We start from the raw sequence: 7,382 nt of genomic DNA on the forward strand, positions 1-7,382 counted from the left end.
TAATTTTTGTTCCTTTCATGGTTTCTCTTATTAATATTCTAGTCTCTTATTCAAATCAATGCTTGGTTACTAGAAACATTTGAACTGTCAAAAACAGATTGCTGAAATTGCAAACTGGAGAGCTGCTGATGCTGAATTAAAAACTATAAAAACACAAATAATAAAACATGAAAACCAATTGCAAATTGTCTCAGACTATCACTCTCTAAATCAGTGATCCCCAACCAGTAGCTCATGAGCAAGATGTTGCTCTCCAACCCCCTTGGATGTTGCTCTCAGTGTCCTCAAAGCATGTGCTAATTTTTGAATGCCAGGCTTGGAAGCAAGTTATGGTTGCTTAGAAACTATAGAATAGTGCCAAGTAGAGCCTTTTGTAGGCTGCCAGTTCACAAAGGGGCTACCAAGTAGCCAATCACAGCCCTTATTTGGCACCCCAAGGGACTTTTTCATTTTCTTGTGTTGCTCCCCAAATCTTTTTACATTTGATTGTGGCTCACGTGTAAAAAAGGTTGGGGACCCCTGCTCTAAATCATACTAAAAGTTAACTCAAAGGGGAACAACCCATTTAAAGGGCTAACTCATATGTAAGTAAACTTTTAGTAAGATGTAGACAGTAACATATTATGAGACAATTGCAGTTGGTACTCGAATTTTAGTATTTTGTGGTTTTATAACTGACTTTTTATTCAGCAGCTCTCTGGTTTGGAATTTCAGCAGCTATCTGGTTGCTTTAGTCCAATTTACCCTAGCAACCAGGAATTAGTTTTAAGGAGAGACTGGAAGATGAATAGAAAAGGGGCTGAATAGAAAGATAAGTACTTAAACTAACATTAATGCAAAAAATTTAGTCTCGCAGACAGAAAATAGGACATTCTTTAATGACCAGCTGCAGAATGAATGTGCTTATTGCTTGTGACTGTCACAATATTATCCAGCAGTGGGGCATACAAATAAAATTACAATCTTTTCCAGTCTTGGTCTGTCACTGGGTTCAAATGTGGCATGGTGGGGGGAGTGATATGTTGCGGTTCTGAAGAAACTGGTGGTGTCAGGGGCGATCCTGGACATTTTGCCGTGTGAGACAGCCTTTTTTTTTTGCCGCCACAGGGTCTCGGTGCTCCACATCACGCCGGAGGGGGTTGGGGGCAGTCCACGATGCACTGGAGGGGGTCAGGGCAGTCCAGGTCGCTAGTGCAGAGAGCGCAATTGTGATCTCTGCATTAGAAGAGCTGAATTTACGGGTTGAAAAACGGAAATTTGGCTCTTAGTTGCCACCCCTGGCAACCAGGAGGGTGCTGCCGCCTGAGATGAGTGTCTCAACTTGCCACATTGGTGGAGCGCCCCTGAGTGGTGTGTCTTAGCAAAGATCTGAGTGAAGCATATAACCAGTATTTCTAGCTTCAATAATATGTCCTATGACATAATAATATGATTAAAGAGGAATTACTATGCTTTTGGATGCAGGAAAGGTTACAGTATGGATTCACAACTCACTGAGCACTGTACCTCACAGAGTTGCTAGCAGAGCATCATTATCTATTTTCTGTGGTACCAGTTATTATAATTTAAATATGCATACATAACAAACATCCAAAGAGCTGATCTGCCAATTGCCATAACCACTTACAAAGAGTTCCAGAGCTGTCATTAATACAACTTATTTCCTTTATTCTGTTTTTACATTCTGAATCAGGAATAGACAATGTCAACAAGTGGCAGAAATAACAGAAAGATTAGCTGCCCGGTAGAAGCAGGGAATAAAAGTTCTGCAGTATTTGGAATGGCGAAGCTGATCCTTCCTAATCACCTATCACAGTGCCTGATATTCATGTATTCAAACTTAAAGGGTCACTTCACGCAAGAAATATACTAGAAAACATGGGCAGTGTTGTTGCTATGAATAACTTTATGACCTTATTAGACCACACCACCAATGACATCTGACTGGTGTGCTAGGCCTCTAGCCTTGCTGAAATTTCGCAAGGGAATTACATAATATGCTATAGGATGTTATGAGCTGAGACTGTAAACCTTCATGGAAGATAGCAGAAAAAAGAACCATGAAAATATGTAAACATGATCTGCTTAATGTTACGACTAGACAAACACAGAAGGAAAATAAAACATTATGAAATAAGGTCCTTAAATATATGAAAGAATTTCACAAGACAGGTAAAAAGCTGAATAATCAAGATGGTTATAAACATGTTGATGCTTTTCTGCCCATACAATTATTCACTTCATTCACAATATCCAGCTGAAAAAAAAAAGTTTAGTTACCATGGAGGGGTCCATTGTATGGTCTCATGTTTTAATAGATGATCCATCTTCTTTGTGCCTTTGCCATTATACATATTTATAGGGATAGGATGAATCAAGGTATGAGACAAGGGGAGCCTCTTTGAGAGGATTTCACCAACAGATATTTTATTTGGTAGCCATGGATAATTATTTATCTGACTTTATTCTCTGTTTCTACCTTGTACTGTAAAATTATAATTTTTGCTTTTGTTTTTTTATGTTAATAATTTTCTAGGAATGTTTATAGGTCTATCCTGGCAGGGAAACCGTGAATGTTAAGATTTAACATGCAAAGAATTTTTCGTAATTTCAGCAAGCAAGATCTTCTAAATTTCCATTGGGCCCAATAAATATAGAAAGGTATGACATTTCTTATGCAGAAACCTACACAAAGCTCTGAATTACAGGAAAGCCATCTTCCATAGACTACATGCAGACAATTCCTTATTTTTTAAAAAGGATGTCCTTTTCCTCTGTAATGATAAAAACAGTTGCTTGTACTTGATACTAACTAAGCTGCATGCATCTATATTGGTGGCAAAATGGAATTCATTTAATGTTTAAATGGTTTTTAGCAGACTTGAGGTATAGGGATTCAATGTATGGACCACCAAACACCATTGTGTTTTGTTCAGATGTTCGGGCTGGACTAAAAATCCTATCATTCAATGTCGGCATTGGGTCATAAGTGCAGTACTGAATATATTATACCTGATGAAGAAATTTAATTTTGTAATCTTGAAAGCTTGCACTTTCATGTTCATTTTTTTGTGTTCTGCTCAACATGGCTGCTGTCCACAGTAGTCCATAGGGGTAATTTCCGACGTGCAAAGCAAGGCTCAAAGTGCAAAAAGAGCAATCTCACAAGTCAGGCCCTTTCAAGGCCACCTGGTAAAATGTTATTTAGGTCATGCCTAATTTTAGACCACTTCCCCTGCCTCTTGACCATACCCACTTAAAGTCACAGCCATACATTTTCAATTAATAAAAAATATAATAAATATGTTTGCATACTCTTATTCTGACCCTAGACAATAACCAATCTTTGATGTCAGAATTCATGGTAACAAATCAATTTGTCCTTGCTATGAGATACATTCCCCCTAACATTAAAAACTCAGATTAATATAAAGGAGACACAACTAAATAATCATACTTGCTTAAAGATAAATATGTATTTGCAAGGCATTCTATAAACATACAAACCTTTTCTTTAAGAGATATAGAAATTGGATATCTACTCCACATTTTATATTCAAAAATCTTTTAAAAAGGTTATGCAGTCTGGTGTTTATTACATTACTCTAATAAAGGGAAATTCCTTATCCATACTGAGAATTCATAATTTGTTTGAAATTAAATGCATCAAACCCTTTTATGTTTCAGTTTCCTTAAATTCATCTTTAAGAAAAAAAATGTTTTTTACACATATATGAGGGAGTTAAAAATGACTGGCATGTATTTCTAAGGCTGTGCCACAGGCTATATATATCCCTACTATGACTTGCCCCTCGAAAAAGAAAAGGTTGAAAAGGCTGATTCTTCTGTTTCTCTTTATCCTGTGGAAGAAAAACAAGTCTTGTCGTCTTGCTAGGCGAGTTTCCGAGCACAATGAAGTGATCAATTAGCAATCAGTAGGTTCTTTTCATTATAGAGTCAGGTTAATGGATAGAATTTAATTGTCTTTCAACCCAAAATGTCTTTATTGATTCTCCAATTCCTCATGTCCAAGCAGCTCTAGAGCAATCTGCAACTATTAATGCATCGAGAGGTTCTTGTTCTGACGCCATAAAGAAAAAGGGAAAAAAAGTTTTTTGAACTCATGTTTCTGGTAAGAAAATCATTGGAGGAGATGGAGACCAGTCCTTGACCCAAAGAAGATAAACTCCTTCAGCATTCCAAAGATTTTCAGAAGTCTATTCTATTATTTTAGTGATTAAAAAAGGGGACTGAATAAATTTGACTATTTTAAGGGATGCCTATCTGCACATAGCAATGAAGGACTGTCACGTTCAATTTCTATGGTTTGCACAGACAATCATTTTCAGTTCAGGCCCCTCAGGCTATCCACAATTCCCAGAACATTCACCAAGATGTTGCTGATCCCAGATGATTTTTTATTTCTCGCTCTCTAAACATGGATTTACAGTTGTGGCAAGACATCTTTAATTTGTTACAGGGGTTGTTATAGTTTCTTCGGTGGGACTGGGAGAGTAGAGTTCAGAATAGACAATACCACATGTAAAGAGGCATGAAGAGCTCTCACATCAACACTGAAGAGGGTAGAATTGACTATCACAGCTCTATCAACAGGTCATGTTCTAGGTTCACAAAATCATTTGGCAGATTTTTTGAGTAGGAATATCTTGTGCAAACACAAATGGAAGCTTTCCACAGATGGAAAATGGAGGGTGTCAAGGCAATGCTCAGCTGCCCCTAATTTTTTTTGAAGTCTTATCATCCAGCAAGCAGCAGGCAAAGATGCCCTCCTTTAGAGGTGGAATTTTCCTCATACCTGTTTCTACCAGCCAGGGGAGTAACTACAGAGGAAGCAGACCCTGCAGCTACAGAGAAGACCAGGAGGTACAGGGGCAACATGACGCCTAATTCGTAAACAATTTCAATAAATATTGTTAAAACAGATCTAACTCTAAACATTTTGGGGGCCTAAAAAATTATTTGCTGTGGGGCCCAGTAATATCTAGTTACACCACTGCTACCAGCACCCTTCTCCTTGCAGTACTGAAGAAGATTTGATAGAAGAAAGTGGAAAAAATTTGAATGGCCTCTAATTGGCTGAGGCATCTGTGGTTTCCTCTGCTATGTAATCAGGCAGAACCTTCTGCAAGGGCTAGTGTTTCATCTGGATCCAGTGTCTCTTTCATTAATGAGTGTACAAGACTAACTTACGACATCCTTGCAGTAGGCTATATGTTTCTAAGATCTATGAAATCTTCAACCTGAGGTAAGTGATGAGCAAATTTTTTTGCCAAGTTTCCCCACAAAAATGACCCCCTTAGACTCTAAAGGGAAGAAATGTGTTGCTCGATTTGATGATCGATTTGTCACTCGTCAAAAAAATAATTGTCGCTCCTAGACTTCAAAGCAGTTTGGAAAATTTTCGCCATTTCACAAATTTTCGGCGACACGGGTCAGATTTGCCCAACGCTTTACAGAATTTGAGATATCTTATTTAGATTGGTAGTCTCAGCATCAGTTGGATCAGTTGACTTTCAACAGAGTGAGCTAAATAAGGTCTACAATATAGAACATACTGTATATAACTACAAATGATACTTTAGAGCAGCTGTAATGCTGCGTCCTCCAGAGAAGTCTTTGCCTCCTACTTTGGACTTTATGCCTTATCCATCTCACCCTTAAAACCACTGTTTTCTATTTGGTTATTGACATTAAAGAATTTTGGTTGCTGCACGTGTAAAACTGGCCATAGACGCAAAGATACCATCGTGCAAAATACAATTTTTCATGCTACGGCGATGGTCGTTCAGTTGATTGGACAGGTTAAAAAGATTTATATTAGCTACAGATAATATATCTCTGAATTTATTGCCTATCTGACTATATCAATGGGAGACTGTGACTACTATTTGTCGGACATAACTTTTGTACAATTGCTGTCTGCCAATTAATGGCCCAAGCATCGTGTGATTTGTTCTATTTACTACTTTATTTTAATCTGAATGGTTAGTTGCAGGTCAGAAGATTGGAACGGATGCTCGTTCATCCAATATAGCCTTATAATCTGCACTTCTGTAGCCATCTTAAGTCTGCTCCAAGCTCTTTATATCAACAATGCTGTTTTTTTGGTTTTTTTTTAAGTCAAATGGATTAATGTAAAGCCTTATGCTTCATTTCTTTTTAATGGACTGTTCCATTTCCATCTGGAACATGAAATAGTTCTCCCAGCACTCTCTACCTCAATCAGCTGATATGCTGTTACAGTGAAAGCAGTTACTCAATATTTGAAGATGACAGAACCATTGAGAAAGACAGGCAAATAGTTTGTTGTTCCAGCTGGTGCAAAAACAGGACCAGCAGCCTTCTCTCTCACTATTTCTAGGCTTATCAATTTCAAGGCAGGCTAACCCCTGAAAGAGTAAAAGCGCATTCTACCAGGGCAGTGGTTGTCTCCTGGGCAGCAGTAGATCATGTTCCCATGGAACATATTTGTCAGACTGGAGATCAGCCAAAATATTCAAGAATCATTATTGGTTGAATTTGATTATCCAGAATGCTTGTGACCTGGGGTTTTAACTGATAATGGATCTTTCCGTAATTCAGATCTTTATACCTTAAGTCTACTAGAAAATCATTTAAACATTAAATAAGACAAACTTTCTTTTATGCTTACAATAGGGATTAATTATATCTATCCGAAATTTGGATCTTCATACCTTCAGTCTACTAGAAAATCATGTAAACATTAAATAAACCCAAAAGACTGGTTCTGCTTCCAATAAGGATTAGTTATATCTTAGTTTGGATCAAGTACGAGTTACTGTTTCATTATTACAGAGAAAAAGGAAATCATTTATAAAAATCTGGATTATTCGATTATAATAGAGTCTATGGGAAATGTTCATTCAGAACTTTCTGGATAATGGGTTTCCAGATAACGGATCCCATACTTGTAACAGTTTTATTATTACAGAAAAAAAGGAAATCCTTTTTAAAATCTTGGATTATTTGGATTATATGGAGTCTGGGGAAACGGATTTACCATATATCGGAGCTTTTTGGATAATGGGTTTCCGGATAACACAACCTATACCAGTATTGCTTTGTTAAATCATTTAATAAAATAAACAATGAAACCTGCTGTGTGCGTTGTAAGACATCCTTAGATGCTTAGGCACATGTATGGTACTGACTGCCCCATTTCTCATGGGATTGGCAAATAGTTGTTGTGAGAAGTTACATGTACTTCAACAGAGTGCATGTGTTTAAGAGCTGAATGACTTGCTTTAAACAGGAAATTCTCCTCTTTGCTCTCATCAGCTGTGAGTAAGGCTGCCCCCGACACATTCCTAACTCTACATACCTAACAATAAAAATATAAA

The sequence above is a fragment of the Xenopus laevis genome, chromosome 2L (genome assembly GCF_017654675.1).
Source record: "Xenopus laevis strain J_2021 chromosome 2L, Xenopus_laevis_v10.1, whole genome shotgun sequence".
Taxonomy (NCBI): Eukaryota; Metazoa; Chordata; class Amphibia; order Anura; family Pipidae; genus Xenopus; species Xenopus laevis.